The sequence below is a fragment of the Pezoporus flaviventris genome, unplaced genomic scaffold, assembly GCF_033815535.1.
Source record: "Pezoporus flaviventris isolate CSIRO_AGI_PZ_B2104156 unplaced genomic scaffold, CSIRO_AGI_Pfla_v1 ptg000007l, whole genome shotgun sequence".
In the NCBI taxonomy this organism is placed as follows: domain Eukaryota; kingdom Metazoa; phylum Chordata; class Aves; order Psittaciformes; family Psittacidae; genus Pezoporus; species Pezoporus flaviventris.
The window spans coordinates 20,037,493-20,057,517 of record NW_026892555.1 but is presented as its reverse complement, the minus strand read 5'-3'; the positions used below and the strand labels follow the sequence as shown (position 1 = coordinate 20,057,517).

The 20,025-nt window shown below is 42.6% G+C and overlaps 2 long non-coding RNA genes across 2 annotated transcripts; one reads left to right on the top strand and one right to left on the bottom strand.

The window, feature by feature from the left end:
- Nucleotides 1-324: 324 nt before the first annotated feature.
- Nucleotides 325-13,942, top strand: LOC133266591 (uncharacterized). The gene is made up of 4 exons (XR_009742450.1): nt 325-1,313; nt 1,827-1,933; nt 2,895-2,992; nt 13,607-13,942. It is a non-coding gene; the product is annotated as an uncharacterized LOC133266591 (long non-coding RNA).
- LOC133266592 (uncharacterized) lies at nt 2,894-3,536 on the bottom strand. The gene is made up of 2 exons (XR_009742451.1): nt 3,195-3,536; nt 2,894-2,987 (listed from the first exon to the last, which is right to left on the bottom strand). It is a non-coding gene; the product is annotated as an uncharacterized LOC133266592 (long non-coding RNA).
- Nucleotides 13,943-20,025: the final 6,083 nt, after the last annotated feature.

Below are 20,025 nucleotides of genomic sequence, written 5' to 3'. Positions count from 1 at the left end.
GTGGGGGCACCAAGGCGGTCCTAGTTCTGCGGCCGGGGTTGGGCCCGAGGGATGCCACCCGACCTGGCCCTACCTGACCCGGCCGGCGGGGCTGGTGGCCCAGGGGGATCGCCGTCTCTGGCGGGAGAGGCCGGGGTCTGTCGATGGTGCTTGCGGACGGCAGGGGCCAGGCAGGGCTCGACTACAGTTATCCCTCGGGACGCAGGGCAGGCGGTTGCGGGCTCGTGAGTTCAGGTGCCAACTTGAGCCTGTGTTTCAGGGATGGTTTCCACAAACCCAAGACTCATCGTCCTGTGTCACTACATAGCTGAGCAGGTGGGAAGGGAAGCCAAGTGTTAGTGGCCAGCCAGGAGTCTGGTTCCCCAAGTTAACAGCATCCGAATAATTTGCACTGATTCACTGAGCATTGCTAATCTGTTAATAATGCTCAGTAGAAGCTCTAATCACACTGCATACCTGGCAGCCTCAGTGAATTTCGTGTGTCTTACAGTACTTACATAAGCACTTGAACTGAAGGATTTAGCTGACCCACATATTTAATGGAATTTTGCTGAAGCACTGGGACACCTTCAGCATTTCCCGAAGCCTTTAGTACTTTCATAACACCTTTGTGAGGAAGCGCCAGCTGCAAGTAGAAAAGAGCCACTCAGACATCAAGTGCCTCAGTCAGAGGTAACAGAACTGTCCCATGGTGGGGCTGAGGATGCACCCTGACCTGCCACCCCCACTCTGCCATGTCAATCTTATAAAACCACACAGGGCTGTTCTTTAAGAACTCATTCCAGTAATCAAAATTCTTTCTGGACAATAAAATACATAGTAATGTAGTTCACTGAGACCAGCAAATGATATACTTGTTCAGAAAAGTAATTGTTCATCTCAGGACACGTTAATTTTATTTTTAGAAAGGTGTGTTCATACAGTTTGTGTATTTTTTTTTTCCAAAGCAAAGCTGGGTTTGTTTAATTTTCTAGCAGACAGAATTCGGAATAACGGACAATAGATACACACCTGTCATCTCCAGAAAAAAAAGTGAGACTGAGGTTTCACAGCATGCAGGAATGGAGCTTGTCTACTCTTTTCATCTGTTGTCGCCTTCCCTTTTGCCAATAATTTTAGATGAGGAGGAAGTGAACTGATAAATATATGCAGTCTCACTGCAGTCTTTCCTGGTAACAGTGCTAGTAGGTTATGGATGAAGTCAGTCAAAGCAGGCACGTTGATTAGAAAGTCAGAAGACTTCTCACATACACTTGCAGCAAACCTTGCACTGAGGACTAAAAATGGAGTGGTTTACATCACTCTTTTCTGAGGTGTGATCTGTATTGCACCCTTTATTTGGGTTCCTATTCCAGAATATAAGTGCAGGAGGAAGAATCAAGAGTATACTAAAAAAAAACAACCCAAAATCCCCAAACAAAAGAAAACACCAACAAACAAACACCCAACACCAAACAAACTAAACCAAACAAAAAAAACTCCAACCCAAACCGCAAAATCTATGGAGACTCAGGAAGAGAGATTTGGACAATGCACAATAAATGTGAATCATTAACAGGTAATGAAAGGAGGAAGGGTTGTCCTTGGAGGACAAGGGTTAGAGGGGAGGGCACATGTTACAGTGATATACACAGAGGAGCAATCCAGAAAGCTGTATTCTTTAGGAAGGTAGATTTTTTTAAAACACATTTTTGGAAGGGATTTAAACTAGAAAAAAGACTTGACTAGTTTGGAGGCATTTAGGTGCAGCCAAAAAGTGATCCATCAGGGAAAAGACAAAGTCAGTACTGGTTCTATGATGAACTGGTTTTTATCTGTGTTCTAAGACATCTCCTGATGGTAATATCCAAAGATATCCCAGCAGTGATATAACTGACACAATAGTTACTGCCTCCTCATCTACATTCATCTTCCCGAAAGAGTTTTTATTTTGGTAAGTAGGGGATGTTTTTAATATTCTTACCAGAAGTAAGAAAACAGGTGGACTATTTAAGAGGGGAGGACAGTCACGTAGGACAGGAAGAAGAACTTCAGTTTGATATGCAATTAATTGGGGGCACTGTCAGCTATTTTAAAATGTATGGTGGGAGTGAGGATTTCCTGCTCGTATGGAGGAAGCAACACTTGACAACAGTAACATAAACTTCATCCTCTTAAATCTAATGGGAAAAAAAAAAAAACAGAGTGGCACACTGTTTGGGACAGTACAAGATTGAACTGTGTAATCACTGTACACAAAATGAACACAAATTGATGGGTGAATGCTTTATACAGTATTTTCACTACCACTGGTGATACTAATGCAGAACTAGAAAACTAATGCCACAGCTCAATATATGTATATTTTTAGTACAGTGCTACACAAGACAACAGTCCTGTTTTGTCTGGAGAGGGAAAATGTGAAAAAACTAACATAAAATTTTCTTCTGCCTCTTTAACATTTCTCTACCCTCAGTTTTAGTACTTGGATTCCTAACCTTGTACAGCTCCATATCCACATTTCATAGATTACTAGAGTAACAATCTGCATTTTGTTCCCCAAAGATAAAAAGGCAGCAGACCACAAAATATGTGTCCAGCCGTGAGTTCCCCTTACTTCCAACTGTGAGGCACTTCTACCACATTTCTGGTTTTTTGCCTCCACACTTCCTTTTCAGCACTGTTCACAGTTGGATGTAGACAAAATCAGGTGTTATTCCTATGACGCAGATAAACCAGAGCAGGAAGGACGCTCTTCCCCACCTCATCTTTTAGAGTGCAAAAAAATACTCGCTGGTGAGGCAACCCAGCGGTCAGGAGTTTCAGATTGGTTTGGACAGATGTCTGAAGCTGCATAGCCCAGTGACCTTTCCTGCTAATTCCAAGTATTTCCTTCTTTTTATGTCTTCCTACAGGCTACCTCTTCTCTCCTCTGGTTCTTCCATTTCCTCCCCCTCTCTGATGCACCCTCTATCACCAGGCATCAGCAGCGGGGTCGGATTCCACTCCTGCAGTGAGAGAATGAGATTATTTCCTTCTCCATCTCCTCTTCCTCTTCCCCCACTGCTGCCAACTCCTGCAGCAGTATTTTTTCTTAATGCCTCAGGTGCAGGAATTAGGTGATTACACAGGAATTTCATCTTCCATTGAGATTAAAATGTCCCTAGCTACTGAAAACCTAACACAACAGAAGACAAATACAAATAGCAGTCCACCTCTGGATGTAGGGAAAAGGTTGTTTCCATTTCTGAATGCTTGAACTTGACAATATGCTCCCTGTTCTGGCTCTTCTTACATGCAGTGGCAATTGGTGCCAGTGTAGTTAATGCTGTGTGGCCATCCAGCCAGAGCACTCAGCTGTTGCAGTGCGAGGAAAGAATCAGTCCAAATTATATTTCTGTCTGAGCTGCTTAGGGCAGGAACGCCTGTGCACAGGGAGGCACAAGGAAAGGAAAATGAAGGCTGTGACAGCTCTGAACCCCTCGTGCCCACAGTGCTGTAGAAGTACTAGAGCTCCAGTAGTCCCTCTTTTTAGTAAAACAATCTATATAAATAGGACTTCATGGAAGTAATGTCAGTTGATACTCTGAGCTTCAGACCCTTTTCATTGCTGCACACTGGAGTTTCTCCTGTCCAGTTGACAGAAATACTGATAACCAGCTGGAGGAATGATTCATGATCATTAAAAGCCCAGAGGTGGTGGGAGGAGAGTCATCTCTGCCTTAACTCATACGGAGCAGTTGCCTCTCACCTATATTTACTGAGCAGTTTGCTGAATCAAAACAACTGAGGCAGAAATAAGGTCCCAGCTTTTCAGTTTGGATTAGTTTGGCTTCGGAAGAGTGAGTTTAAGTGTAATTTCTATGGAGAATAGTTACAGAATAGATCTCATACTTGTGCTAAGTTGTTTACACAAAATTAATGGAATCACTAGCTCAAAACACTAAAGATATCACAAGTAAATAAAATTAAATTTGGGTTGTTTTACAAAATCAAGGCTGGAAGGAAAAAGGAGGAAAAAATTCAGTCTTGGTTTAGGAGTAGCCAGCAAAATACCATAAGCTCCTTTAAATCCAATGCTAGAATGTTTTCACCTCCAAAAAAATCTAGACTGGGTGGGCAGAGACTGAAAGAAAATGTCTGTCAACTAAATATTTGAGCTACTAAATAAGGACTACTGAAGAGAATATTCAAATATGAGCATTATTTGAGAGTCTAGCCACCTGCATGCCTACTCCACATGAACTGGTAAAGAAAACTGGAAAGTTTTAAGTATCTGCAACATGATATGGACTTTTTAGTGTTAGGAAATGTGCCCAAGTTCAGCCCAGGTTAGAAATTAATTGGGCTCATTACATGATAGATGTTGAGTTGTGTGTTAATCACACCCATTCTAGTTCCTGCTACCCATGTCTCATGGCTCCTCACTAAAACCTGAAGGATCAGCTGTAGGCTGAGGGCTGGGCTTCTGTGGAACGTATGTATTTTGTTCTCATTACTCATTACAAATATCTCTGGATCTGAGAAGAGGTACGGGGCTTGCCTCTGCAGATAAACAGGAGGTGTTGGTTCCCAGAAGATTGAACTAGTCAGCAGCGATAAGACTATCAACTCGTAAAACACAACAGTCCAAACACTGAAGCGGGATAAAGTGGTCTGTGTACCAGGCAAGGAGGTTAAAAATAAACATATTGTGTGCTGTTACTGGTGGTTACCAAACAGGGAAATTCTTTTTTTTATTAACTTTTCCAAATGAATACTCTCTTGGTTGTTTTTTTGTTGCATTTGCAAGGAATTTTTGTTCCCAGATGTTTATTCTCAGTTCTTGCATAAGTAGCCCTCCCTAAATATGGTCCCAGCTCTATGCAATAATTAAGAGTGGTTTGAGGCTGCTTAGCTTGCTAGCTGTTCTTGTCAGTCACTTTCCAGCTTTGGACAGCTGGACAGCTCCAGAACACGCACATGTTATTCTGGTGATTTCTAGACATAGTGTGCCCCAGCAGCCTCTATCTTTGCTGAGCTTCCATGGCTGGTGGGGCATTTCGTTAAGAGTAAAGACTGTCAGTCTTCAAGAGGAAGATTTCCAGCTAACCCCTGGAGAAGCATTTCCCACTTGCCAATGTCTTTCATCACCCTCCCAGCTCTGAGAGGTGGCGGTGATCTCCCCTTGTCATTCAAGAGCAGTGAGAAGGAAAGTGCTCTCTTGAGATTGCACTCCAGTGCTGTCTGTGATGCCTCCAAATGTGCACCTGCATTTTTCTGTGTCACTGATGATGTTGTCTCACACATTTTGGGGATGAGAGAACCACAAGTCAAAGCAGAGGCCTTTCCCACCAGGGTGAAAAGGGCAGGACTCTTAGACAAAACCCTAGCAAAATCTTTCACTATCTTCAAAGCAAGTGACAATACATTTGAAATAAAATATTTGACCCATATAAGATAAATTCTGTTTACTTTGCTTGCATTAATAGTGTTGCCAGTGTTAGCAGGAGGAAGATGAATAAAATATGCACTACTCATTTTCCCTGCACCTGCATTTTCTCTAACACGTGCATTTTTCACTTAGAATTTGACAGGCTCTTTCAAGAAGAATATTTTTTTTGCCCCATAAACCCCATAGATGATAGGCTGGCAGTAGTGACCAGCATGGAATAATTACCAATGTAACACAGTTAAGGGCATACAGAAGGATCTGCAGGATCCATGTCACTTATCTACAGTAATGAACAGGCTCTGGACCTCTGCATTTGGTCATTAGACCACTACAGTAGTGATGCTGTTGGTATCTGGGGCCTTCAAATGGGTTGTCTGTCAACATGCTTTTGAGACCCTATTTGCATGCAACCAAGTCTGAGCTTCACCTCTAGAAAACTGTGTTTATGTACCTGCTGCTCTTTCCCTCTAGGGACTGGCCCTTAGCTCTAAGATTTGTGGCTTGCAATTTCTTTTTCTGTGGTCCTCAAAAACAGGGAAGGAAATCCCTTTTTAATTTTGCTGGCATTAAGACCCCTGATCTCATTTAGGACTTTAGCCATCCCTGGCTGAAGAATGTGGGGATATGTCCCAAATCAGACATAACATTGTTGGGAAATGAAACAGCAGCTACAGATATCATCTGCTCAGGACACCATGGCAGTGCTATCCCTGGGCTTTGCTATTGCCAGCCAGATTTGCAGGAGCAATAGGAAGGTCAGCAAAGCAAAGCAGCCGGGGCTGGGTTATTTTTATTACACTCCATTTCCTTGCAGTGGGTCAAAATAGTACCTTCCAGATCTAATCAGCTCGAAATGCAAGTGAAAGCCGAACATGAAGTGAGTACCAGGCAAGGCTGGGGCAGTACTTCTGGTTAGTACTTGATCCTCTTTGTCATGCCTGGTTTCAGCAGCAAGAACTTTCGGCCCAGTGTGCACGCTCAAACCAGAAGATTTAAGTGCTAAGCCAGGATATCTCAACTCATTTTAACATCTCTAAAACCCCAAGGCAAGATCCCAGGGAAGACATTGTGTGGGGCTGCAGATGGAGCAGGAGGACTGAGCTGCTGAGAGCCACTGAACTGAGCTGAGCTCAGCCTTCAGGCCCAGGCAGTCCTTGGGGGTCCCAGCAATGGTGTCAGGCCAGGGTCATGCCCCTGCAGAGAGCTTCCAGGCCAGGGGACTGAAAACCGGCAAACCATCCAGCCCCAGCAAGCTCAACCATTGCAATGAGGAGAGATGGTCTGATTTGAGGAGCAGTTACTGGTACCAGTAAACATAGTGCAGTAGCTGCTCCCTGCCCATTTACTCTGCATCTGCTCATGAAAAACACCACTGAAAGTAGTCATGGGCCATTAACTTTGCCGGGCATTCCGAGACTGGGATTTGGATATTTTTTTTGTGTGTGTCAAAGATGGTTTTCCAAAGGGATGTATAACGCTGTTCATTAAAACCAAAAAACAAACAAACAAATCAACCACAAAAAAAACCACCCCCACCAAACAACAAAACAATAACAAACCAACCAAATAAAACTTTCTTGTTTTAATTTTCTTGTATAATTTTCTTACATAATTTAGAATTTGTTTCCCCTTCTCCACTGCCTGGAAGTGTGGGGCAGGGACCCAGCACAACATCTGGGAAGCTGCTGCTCTCCCCTGGCTGAGATGGATGCCCACATCAGCTCAGGTACCACTGGAGCTGGAGGGAGAGGTAGCTGCACTTGAAAACAATGCCTAAAGCAGTGTGTGCTTAAGGTTACCACCTCCCACGTGGTCCTTTACTCAAGACATCCTGATATTTTTCTAGTTATGGAACGGGGATTTGGGCTGAGGTTTACTCTCAGAAACCTAAGAAATATTTACCATTTTGTGTAATAGAAGCAGAGTTGAAATGAATGATTATAATAATATCTAGGCACTGTGTTTCTGAGATTTTGCTGCATGTAAACATAATCATAAGCATAATCAATGTCAGTGACTTCCATTTAATTCTCAGACACAGTCTGCATTTAAATGCCACACCAGATTTGACATGGCCAATGATAAATGGAATGCAATTAGTACCACTATTTGCTTTGATGATATACTAAATTATTTCTTACAACAGACCATTTATTATCCAATGCTAATGGTTATAATAATACTCTTGCATTTAATATGTGTAACATATCTTAAACTGTGCCAAACTGATAAGTTTCAAAAGGAGATATTAAAGTCTAGAAAAAAATCATTCCATGAATGACTTTCATCTAATAAATCCTTGTCAATTCCCAAGTCATCATTTTCACAAAGAAATCTTAAACTCTAAGAATTTTTTATGTATTTCTCATCATTACATAACTAAATAAATCTTAATTATGCTGCCTCTTAGTGATTTACAGTCACCTAATGAATATATAACCTTAAGAAAAATGTCTGAATTTAAATGTTCTTATGGCATTTTTAACATAATCCCTCTTCTAATGGTTAACAGGACAATGATTATTTGCCCCCCCCCCCCAATTTATCATGAGCTTATCATGGTAATTGCAAATTAATGAAGTGAGGCAGTCCCTGACAATACAAATATTTGATGTTATGAATTGTTAGCCCTTATACTGCAACATTGCTTGCTGTGGAGCTTACTCAACTGCTCTGCACTCTGAATTTCCATTACCACCCCTTTTCCTTCCTTGCCTGAAAACCTAAGTGCCTGCACTTAACTAAAAATGGCTTGCCCAAATTTTACCATTTCTTCAAGGTACTAAAGCTACCTTGTGAATGTCGGCTTTGATATTTCAATTTTGAAATTCCATGGTGGTAAAAGCAGGGCACGCATAAAATACTAGATCTCCAAGACTCTGGGCAGTCTTCCTGCAGAGTCAACTTCTACAGCGGAAAAAGCATTGAGTTTTTTAACATGCCACACTACCCTAACAGCCTCAAGTCTTTAAAGAAATAAAACAAAAAGGAGCAACACAAAATTGCCACAGGGAATTTAGAAATTCAACTGTAAGATTTATTAAAAAAGTAGTATCTTCATATTTTTCACTCATATTTGAATTTCCTCCTATCATCAAAGGACAGGTCTGTTCCACCTTAGTTTCATTGTTTTCCTGGTTTCAAGATAATGCAAACACAGCAAATTCTGGTTGTTATTTAGACAAAAATTTTTCCTTTCTTAACATAAAGGGTTATAGAAGGAGGCATTTAATTATCTTTTCTGTGGTTACCTTAGTAACGACAAGCCAGGCCCTGGGCCACCAACACTGGGGTGCTCTGTCCCAGTCACACCCTACCACTTATCTACCCCCTTCTAAACCTCCTTCACTCTCCCAATACTTCCTCCCATCTGCACCTGGCTGCAGCCCCACCAGACACACAGACACATCTCTAAGTCTTCTTACATTTTCCCAAATGTTTCTTCCTTCTATTTATCTATTTCCTCATGGTTTTTTTCCTGATCCTAGTACCTTCCCCCATTTTCTGAGCTTTATGTTCTCGTATTCCTTATTGTGCAGAGGATGCTTCTTCTCGACAGTTTGATCTCCCTGAAGATGATAGGAGGAGGTGATCACTAGGGACAAAGGCAAACTCAGAAAACATACCACCCCAATTACCACGTTGTTCTCAGTAAAATCTTAAGTTTGCAACCATGTATTATCCTTCCTGCTAAGGACTATGTAGAAATGGGGATGTAAGAGCATGTTAGCATTTTAGGCTGAAAAAGTTGGGGCTGTTCAGCCTGGAGAAGAGAAGGCTGCGTGGACACCTCATAGCAGCCTTCCAGTAACTGAAGGGGGGCTATAGGGTTGCTGGAGAGGGACTATTTATTCGGGACTGTAGTGATAAGACAAGGGGTAATGGGTTAAAACTTAAACAGGGGAAGTTTAGATTGGATATAAGGAGGAAATTCTTTCCTGTAAGGGTGGTGAGGCACTGGAATGGGTTGCCCAAGGAAGCTGTGAATGCTCCATCCCTGGCAGTGTTCAAGGCCAGGTTGGACAGAGCCTTGGGTGACATGGTTTAGTGTGAGGTGACCCTGCCTACGGCAGGGGGGTTGGAACTAGATGATCTTAAAGTCCTTTCCAACCCTAACTATTCTATGATTCTATGACTCCTGGGGAGAAAAATGGACCAGGCATTCAAATCATCCTTCTTATTCTGCTGTCCATACAATGTGTTCATACATCGGTTCACCTTGAATGAAAACAGCAACCACGACAGGGAGATTTGACACGGGTAATTCCACTTGCAGGACCACAGTTAAGACACTGCTGTGTTTGGTACGCTTCACTCTAAATCTCTGTCTCGTCGCTGTCTCTGTAAGCTGTCTGGTTTCTAAATTCTAATCAGAAGAATATTTCTGTCATCCAGATGACATCCTGTCTGCTGACAATCTTTTAGCTGGGATAACACTTCCTTGAGGTTCTCTGTCTAGATCAAAGAGCCCTCAACAAACTCTGCATGACTGGGCTGGGGCTGCCTGAAGCTGCCTGAAGCAGAAAGCTCTGCTTCTCTGTCGCAAAACTGCATAGTACTTATTCATCACCCTTGCATTTATCACAGCAAGATTCATAAATATTTTTGACAGATGATATATTTCTAAACTTCAGTTTTCCAGCAGAAACACCAGAAAGTGGCAGGCAGATGCTTTTTATTCAGTTTGAGGGAAGGATACCAATACTGACAGTAGCAGTCCATCCTTGCAGCAAAGGCAATCCATCATACTCACTATACCTTCCCCTTGGCTCCAGCCGGATACATCTCTGTGGTTTTAGCACTCCAAAGTCTCTGCATTTCTCCAGAGTAGTACCTGTCTTTTTCTCAGAAGTCACGTTAAAAGTCCTCCCTCCAGCAGGTCTTGCCTTTAGGTGTTTTCTTCCAAGTAGAAAGGATTTATTTAGCAAACAGAGTCATCTTTGGTGGGAGGGCACTGGAAGAAACTCACATTCTGATTCATCATTGTTTTCTGCAGCAGAGTGGCCCCTTGCACTGAGATGAGGTGTCAGCAGGATGTCAGTGATCATCTGCTCTGTTTAGCCAGACAGCCATGGCTTGGAGTAGCCACAGTGTGCACTGCTGTCTCCCCAGCCAGCCCTTGGCGGGCTACCATGGGAAAAGGGTGTTAGGGGATCTGGAGAGAACCTGGAGCTGTGGAGAAGGAGGGCGATGGGGCTGTGATGAGGTCAGCTAGAATTTCCGCCATAAATCATTGTAAGCAGACATGGTTACTGCTGCTGTCCATGGATCGAATTGTCTCGTTCTACCACACCTTAGGTGAACTGTGGGACAGTGATACCACAAAGCTGTGGGCCTGTGTACTATTTCTGCTTGTCAGAGTCTCATATGGGAGACCTAAATTGCGCATTCAGACGGCATCCTTAATGACCCAGTGAGTGAAGAATAAAATAAAGGTAGTAATAAAGTGCTGCAGTGAAACCCCTTAGGACACTGATGAGAAAGCACGCAGCTCTGCTTCCCACTAGATGGGTGCAGATTTCTTCTGATGGCGGTACCAAGCTGTCACTGCGGCTGCTTGCTGTAGCGTGAGATGCCAGCTGCACGATACCATTAGCATTCCTCATCAGCCACGGCTTATGTCTCTCCCTGTGCACGACGTTGGAAAACCAGGTCATTCTCTTGGCTCATCCTCCTCTGATAACTCCTCTTTTCTTCCACTGCCAGGAAGCCAAGGACGGTGTAATTAGTTTTCACTAATGTTCAGCTCTATGTGCAACTGCTTTTGGCTAAAGCCAAAAATGAAGTTTTCGCATAGTTTGCGTGCCCTAATAGGAAGGAAACTTGAGACAAATTTGAGAGGTACCCATTTTCCTTGTGTTATAATAATTCAGCTGATATTTTTCAGAAGACCTCAGGGAATACTAATGACATGTTAAGCTTCCAGTACTTGCAGAATTGAGAATAAATGAGTGAGATTCCAATGAAAATATAAAGTTATATCTACCCATACTATATAACAACTGGTGCTGCAAGAGTCTCAGAACAAGCAAACTGAAATCATACCCTTAAAAGCAGAAAGACTGCCCAAAGTAGTATTTAACTGCTTGGGAGTTGGAGGCAGATCAGAATCCTGATATTCCAAAGAAGCTGCAGGGGAAAACAAGAATGAAAAAGTCAACTCAACCCCCAGATCAGACATTTAGGTTTTCATAGTAAGGCAGTGGAAATGATGGCTTTTAGACCTGTGAGGAATAAATTTTGAGACAACTATATAGAGTGTGCTACAGAGAGATAAAGCAACAAACTTTACTAAAGGTCAAGTGATTTCGTGCTGTGAGTGAATACATAAACATAAATGCCCGTGAAGAATTATCTGGATGGTACAGTGGAGCTTTTATATTGGCAGAGTAACCATATCAGTAATTAGAGCTGCATTAATGTGCTTGAGTGATGCTCTGAAAGTGTCACTGTAATGGCAGTCACAGCATCAACTGAAGCAACTAAGCTGTGAGAGGAGGAGCTATGAGCTACAGAGGCTCCTTGCTAGGAATGTGCTTAGAATTTGACATGCTGGAACACTATTACATAAAACATTATTTAAATAACAATAATAAAACCCCTCAGTATTAGTATCCACTACAATAACTGCAAAGTCAACCAAGTTATATGCAGTTTTTCAGGAGATAAAATATGAAGCAGTGAATGTATTAATAGTCATTCATGTCCCCGCATCACCAGGTGGGCTCTTTGGAAAGAAGCATACTGAGTTTTAAGGAGCTACATTGTGCTTTGTATACCTTTGGAGGAAGATCCCTGAAAGTACAGTTGGGATTGACACTGGAAACATTTAAATTCCCCTTTTGCAATTGTTTAGGTTAAGAAGCTCTAAACATGGGATATAAGCTGTCTCTGCAATATCTCTCTCATATTTGTCTCTGCAAACAAATATGGATGTGTTCACTCAATTATGTGAAAGTTACAGCTCACTGCAGGGAAAGTATCAACCAGAAAAGTTTGCAGGTGGAGTTAATAGGAATACTTGTGCTTATAGAGAGAAACATTTTCCAAAAAAAAAGGAAAAGTCATACTCAAGCACAGGTGATCCTCAGTGCTCAAATTCAGATACATTCATTTTACTATCACAGCCACTAATTTTACTGAAATAGGATTTGGCCCAAAAGGCTACACTGCAGTTAAACTTGCCATAACAGATCCAGACATGATTGAAGCCCAAGTTCAAGGTATACTTTCAGATGTGTGGTGCTAGCTGCAGATAGAATTCTCTTGTTTTTCAGCTTCATCTCTTGCAAGCCATGAGGTTACAAACAGATCCTACAGAAATAAGTCATGTTGACAAGTCTGATGACATCTTGTTTCCTCAAGTGGTTAATTTAATGAAAGCTATTTCAGTGGTATCCACAATCAGTACTAATGTGATAATGAGTATCATCTCAGTACTCTGTGTTGTATGAAAACATTGGTTTGGCTCACAATGGGGCAATTACAGTTTTGTACATACACGAGACAAATACTGAGGATTTAGTGGTTACAGATGATGCATAAAGAATGAATTCAAAGAAGCCCACGACAGAAATGGTTCTTTGAATCTTTTCCAGATTTGAACCCTGAATGTTAATTGTGCTTAAAATGTAATATGCAGAAAAGAACAGTTTAGCATGACTGGGTTTTTCTAATGCATTGCAAAAAGTGAAATAAAGGAACTTCTCTGACATCTTTATGCCCAGATTCTTGCAGCTTACATTCTTTGGTGATATTTAGATTATGTAAATATGGGCAATATAAGTGGAGGTCTTATTTGTAATGCAGCTACTGAGTTGTTAGGAAAAATCTAAACCTTGCAATTGCATCCTCCTATAAAACAAACAGTGCCTTCTTCACTGGAGGTGCAGAGTTAAGTACCCTCTAGTTAGATCTTGTACTGAAGAGGCTCATGCGTAAAAAGCCCTCCTCTGAGAATAACTTTGCAAATGAAAAAATACAAAAAGCCACAACTTTTATACGTTTTAACACACATCCTCAGGAGGGGAAAAGAAAAAGAGATCTCTCTATTCTCAACATAGAATAGTTAGGGTTGGAAAGGACCTTAAGATCATCTAGTTCCAACATAAATGTCCTTCTAAAAACATTGCCTAAGATATGATAATAGCTCTGGTTTGATTCACTGTTCCTGCCTTATGATTTTCTTTACAGACAAAGGGACACCTCTTCCCACTGCTGGCCCTTGGCCATCTGCTACTGCTGGCACTGTGGGGGTCATCCTGCAAATGGTTTGCATCCAGGCTCCAGCAGGCCATTGATCAGTTACTAACAGAACTGAGTAGAGACCTCCAAGGCAGGATGAACTGGCAAGAGCAGAGAAGGCAGATTGTAAAAAAACCCAACCAGCCATTGTAACATGCACAGGAAGACAGCTTGAGTTTGAATATTAGCTTCTTTGTTCCTTTCTAACAGATACTTCCATTGAATAGTAAATGAGCAATGTCATTTGGTATTTTGAGAATGATTAAAAGCTAAGACAAAAAATAACCTAAGTCCTTTTCTTATCTCTTGCACCCAGTGATCTTGAAGTTTTCACCAAACTGTTGCACTAATATTCTTGTAGTCACATATTGGGAAGTGGGAAAAGTAGAAACATAGAATCACACAATATCCTGAGTTGGGAGGCACCCACAAGGTTCACAGAACCCAACTCCTCATTCCACACAAGGCAACCTAAAAGTTAAACCATATACCTAAGTGTTGTTCCAACTCTTTTTGACCACCAGTGGGCTTGGAGACATGTTCCACTAAAGATCTCTGAGCATATGACCTGCAAGCCATGCAAAAAGACATTTTGTTGACAGCACCGTCATGGAGAGCACAAACCTTTGCTGTGGTTGTGCAATTGTGTTGCAAAGGAATGAAAGGATGATAGTTGGTCGTGTAGGAAAAGTAGGTCTGTGGGTATGAGTCGAGACCCCAGGCTCTCCTATCCAGCATGGTGGAGCTGCTCAAGTAGAAGACTTTGTGCTGAAGCTGGTGGACGCACTGTCAGGGTAACACCTGCAGTCATTGGATCTGGTCCTGAAGATTTGGCTCCAGCACCCATGGCCCATTAATGTTTACGCAGTGTTAATATATTACAAATAAAAAGCACTTCTGCGTGGGTCTTTTGTCCTGCTGATGACAAGGAGATTCTTCCCACTTCCCACAGTTCCATCCATGCTGGCGTCTTTTGTAGAAAGAATGGTTTCTAGAGCATTTATGTCTCACAGAAAATGTTATGGAAAGAGCCTGTGATTCTCTTTAGGATCCTGAAAAATGTATCTGTAACAGAGCAAAATCTTCCTTCATCTGCCTTCCTTCATCTGCCTTTTCATTAAGAGAATATTTGTGTGCAGATCAGCTTTATTTGCTCCAGCTTATTGCAGTTATACATCTTAAGCATCACTTCCCTGAACGTTACCCATGCATTTCAGTCTTCTCCTCAGTATCAAGGGGCATACACAGCATTCACCTCATATCTACAGCCAAACTGAGAAGGAAAATTCATGGGCCTTCTTTTTAATAAAATAAAATGATGAGGCTGCTTCCCTCTGCCTGAAGATATATTTTAGACAAGCAAATAATATGATAAATATATTCTGAAAAAGGTCAGGGCAACAAATGAAGTGCCTGGCTCTTTGAGCAGTAATAGCACTGAGCAAAGAAATGTCTTCTCATTCTGTGAGGAGCATAAATCCTGTCTTCAGTTCTTAAAGTATTCACAAATAATCTTTCAAAATAGAACATAAAACCAGTTTTTGTATATCCGTGTTATAGGCTACAAACAAGGGCTTCCTCCAGAGGCAAACTTTGCTTCTCCAGCATCACCATAAATTACCATAAGCTCCTATGCAGACTGTGCCTGATGTTGAAAATAAAGTTTTATTACTGAAAAGATTTTTTCTAGTATTACTGAAATTAGTTTTAAATGCCATCCTAAAATACTTACATGGCATGTTCCTAAAGCACATATGGCTTGTACAAGCTGTGTTTGCAAGCACAGGACCATTTTTGTATTTGTGTGCTTTTAGAAGTGGAAATGATTTAGACCAGCACTTTTAAGTTCGTAGCTGATCCTTTAAAGATGATGTAGTCCTTACGGAGCAACTGCTCACAAACTGCTATGCACATTTCCTCTGAAATTCAGGTCTCTTTATTGTTCCTCAAAGTGTCTTTAATGTTCAGTGATATGGAAATCACAGGTAGGCAGGCATGGAAACGTCACTGGTGCTGCTCATCTCGCAGAAAGCTTGTGATGCCTTTGGGGTGCGTTATAACACAGGTGGTTTCAGTCTTCCCTTTTATTTCTCTAAGACAGCAGCATGATAGAGCAAACACTTCCAGGGCATTGCAGGATGTGACATAGAGAGCAGGACTAATGCTGTGTAGGCTTTTGCAAGCCCCAGATGGCCAGGGACCTGTGGGTCAGCCTTGTGCTCTTCACTGAAGCTCACTATAGCTTTCCATCTTAACCAGGTTCAAAGAAAGGCCAAACCAAACCCCGAACCAAACAAACAAGCCCTATGTGCCCCTACAAGCTTATCAGCACAGCTGAAGCTTTTCTTTAATTTCTTGTTTGCTTGTTTGTGTGGAGAAACCTGCAGTCACTTAACAGGCTTGGCATTGTGTGCGACTCCCTGCATCTACAACTAGGTCAGCCGGCAGGGTAAGGCACTGTACACACGAGAGGCTCCCTGGGCTCAGTCGGTGCCTGCTGATTGTATTTTGGGAATTAGCTAGGTAGAAGAGAATGTCCTCCCAGGCATGTGCTACCCTGAAACTTTAGTCGGCTTGCTGGAGTCATCTGAAACCTCTTCTTGGCTCCAGCTGAAAAGAGTGCTAGATCCATGGCAGCTAAAGCAAGACTGAAATGTTGGGAAGCTCAGGGGGATTCTCTTCTTCCTTCTTTTCAGCACTTGTAACTACTCAGTAATTAGTCACAGCACCCAACACTATATAGGGCTTGAGCTGTGCTCAGAGAGTATCAGCTTTTCAAAGTGATGTGGCTAACTCTTGGGTAGGATAAAAGTGAGAGGATAAAGACCTAGAGTATTTTTACTAAGACTATTTTTATTTTCCCTATGAACATAATTCCTATCGCTGCCTTAGGCAAAGACAAATAAAACTGCAAAGATGACAGCTACCCTTACGTCTAGGCAGGCAGAACTCTGCATTCTGCCAAAGCGTGGGTTTGCCTCCTCTGTCTCTAGCAGAGCTGTCTCTGTTGTAGTGCCATCAATGTGGAAACACTGCTGCAAGAACATATTTTTGGCTGTCACTCAGAAACTGCTGCCAGCCCACTGCAGAGCCTGGGAGACCTTTTACTCTGTGAGCTTGCCTTTAAGGGGAAAGTCCTTATAGGATGAATGTTCGCCATCGCTCTCATAGCTCAAATGTTAGGATAATCTGTAAATGAAAAAAACCAATCAAGCAACAGATAAAGCTGACAGCTCTGCAGGGTCCCTCCTGGGACATGCTAATGCTCTAAAAGCTAGGGAATTATACCCAGGTTCCTTCCAAACTTGCCCATATTATAAAATTCTCCTTCAGGCAGGATACCAAAGAGTTTTTGACTGCACAACTAATGCGGAGGTGACAAACAGAGGGACACTTCCGTCCTACCTTCTCCTTTTTTGATTGCTTAAAACAAAATCTTCCATATTACCCAGAATTTGTAAAAGTGCAGCTAAGTAATCTTTCTACAACCCTCTCTGTCCCTCCTTTTGCACTATGCCCAACCATCCCTATGCACCAATGACGGCACTTAACCCTATTTCAGGAATTATAGAGTCAGAGGAGGTTAAAGGAAGCTTTAGGGGTGATCATTAACAACCTCTTGGGGAGGCTGCCTGCACAAGGATAGCGGTGGAGGTTACCAGGGGGCATGGTTGTCCTGCCCAGATGGTGTTGCTGTGTGTTTGCACCTCAGCACATCTGCCCTGCTTCTTGAGGTGTGGTGGGAAAAGATCTGAGCTATGGGGAGCAAGCTGGAACTTCTGCAATGTGCTGTCCATGTGCAGAAGTAAGCTGGAAATACTCTGAAAGCCCTCCAAGTGTGGAGCCAGGGTGGCCACACAAGAAGCTTGTGCATAATTGCATTGCATTTTGAATTCACACTGAATTGACAGCAGCAATTTCTAGGGTGGATAAGCCTGAAGATGGAAAAGTCTGCTTAAGCACAGAAACACGAGTGCAGAAATGCATCAAATAATGAGAATATAGAAAAGGTGTAGTACAGATTTCCATTCTGTCTCATCGTGCAAGAAGAAATGAACAGTTGGAGAAATTAAAATGTGACACATTCAGGAGAGATGAGAAGTCAGCTTGTTTCTCAAGATGGATAGCTCAGCCATGAGACTCCCAGCTACTAGTTGCTACCAAAGGCGAAATCTCTGTAGGAGTCAGTAAGGGCATGAATACTAACATGGGTATTCAGAGTTGCAACACTTTGAAATTTTGAAAGCAGTCGGAGTTTACCCAAATCCTCAGCTAATCAAGATTAGGACATTTCTTGCCCTTTCCTCTACTGATTACTGTCAGGGAAAGGATATAGAGCTACATAAGCCATGTGGCTAATCCAGCAAACAGCTAGTGTGATATACACATGGGTGTCACATTAAGAAATGTTATGACTTTGTAACAGTTACAGCCTTGGTGACAGTGGCATTCCTTTCAAGCATTCTCACCTGGTTGTGTGTTTTACTTCTTGTATAAAATCATTAATAACTTGAAAGTGAAAATCCAAAAAATGTCAAATCTAATGAGGGAACTACCCAGTGACTGGATGGGAGGCAGAGGCTCCCAGGAGTATTTGTTCACTGCCCTTTAAAAACAGGCAAATGTCTTAGATTACAGGTAAACTATGGCCTTAGATATATACTAATTCTCAATCACAATTAGCCCTCCACACTTTCCACAGAGGGACACTTCTAAGAAGCCTATTTAGATACACATGAACTCTCTGTAAAAATATCCTACTCTGGGTATTAAGAAGTCAAATTTTAAAACTGATCATACAAGCAGAACTACCCAGCAGTCTGTGCATAGCACCACCTCGGTAAAGGACACATCGAGTATTAGATCTCACTCCAATACCCCAGTTTCCCTGTGAGCATCACCTCTTATCAGATCACAATGTCTGGATTAATCCGTCAGGCCGGCAGCATGACATTAAGACTTGCACGCTACTGAGGCAAAAGGTCTCTCTGCAAATGTAACAAGCCAGCCACAGTGTTGCAATGCTTGCTAAAGAATTGCAAGAGCCTATAATATTGCATGGCTTTTCTGCCCAATTGCCACTGTGAAGGGATCTGAATGTTCATTACAGGAAAAACTAATGGGCTGTGCGGAAAATCATACAGGTGGGCATCATTAGTGGCATCTGAAAGGAGCAATATCTCTAAAATGCAGTAATAAGATTTTTTTTAATTGCATGAGGTTTTTGGAGCTGACAGCGCTGCAGTTTGCATATTACTATCAGTATTTTGGTTTAGAGCAACGAAACACGGAAACTTGCCCTGCTCTTTCTGGCTGGCCAGCCCTTGTTCAGCCATATGTTCTTCACACAGACGTTCGATCCTCTTCACCACAGAGATGCAGAGTCATAGAATCATAGAATCATAGACAGGTCTGGGTTGGAAGGAACCTTAAAGATCACCTAGTTCAAACCCCCTGCCACGGGTAGGGACACCTCCCACTAGTCCAGGTTGCTCAAAGCACCATCCAACCTGGGCCTTGAACACTGCCAGGGATGGGGCAGCCACAGCTTCTCTGGGCAACCTGTGTCAGTGTCTCACCACCTTTGTAGTGAAGAATTTCTTCTTTATAGCTGATTGAAATCTATGCTCTTTCAGTTTAAAGCCATTTCCCCTTGCCTTATCACTTCATGCCTTTGTAAAATGTCCCTTTCCAGACTTCTTGTAGGCACCTTTAGGCACTGGGAGCTGCTCTAAGATCTCCCTGGAGCCTTCTCTTCTCCAGGCTGAATAACTCAAACTCTCTCAGCCTGTCTCCATAGCAGAGGTGCTTCAGCCCCTGATCATCTTTATGGCCTCCTCTGGACTCTCTGGAGCAGGTCCATGTCCCTCTTTTGTCGCAGGCACCAGAGCTGGATGCAGTACTCCAGGTGGGGTCTCATGAGAGCAGAGCAGAGGGGCAGGATCACCTCCTTCTGCTGGTCATGCTCCTTTTGATGCAGCCCTGTCCATTACTGGCTTTCTGAGCTGCAGATTCACACTGCTGGTTCATATTGAGCTTCTCATCAACCAACACCCCCAAGTCCTTCTCCTCAGGGCTGCTCTCAGTTCATTCTCCCTCAGCCTGTATTTGTGCTTGGGATTGCCCTGACCCAGGTGCAGGACCTTGCACTTGGCCTTGTTGAACTTCATAAAGTTAGCACAGGCTCACCCCTCTATACCTATGTATAAGACCAGTGGTGGCCGGCTGTGGAACAAAGGGAAGGCAGGAGAGCAGAGCCACCCTACAGAGCTGCTTGGCAGTTTTCCTGGCCCCCTTCCCTGCTGTAAACCCCAAATTTCTGCTCTCATTCCTATCACTTGCTTGCTGCAAAAAATATCCATCCCCTC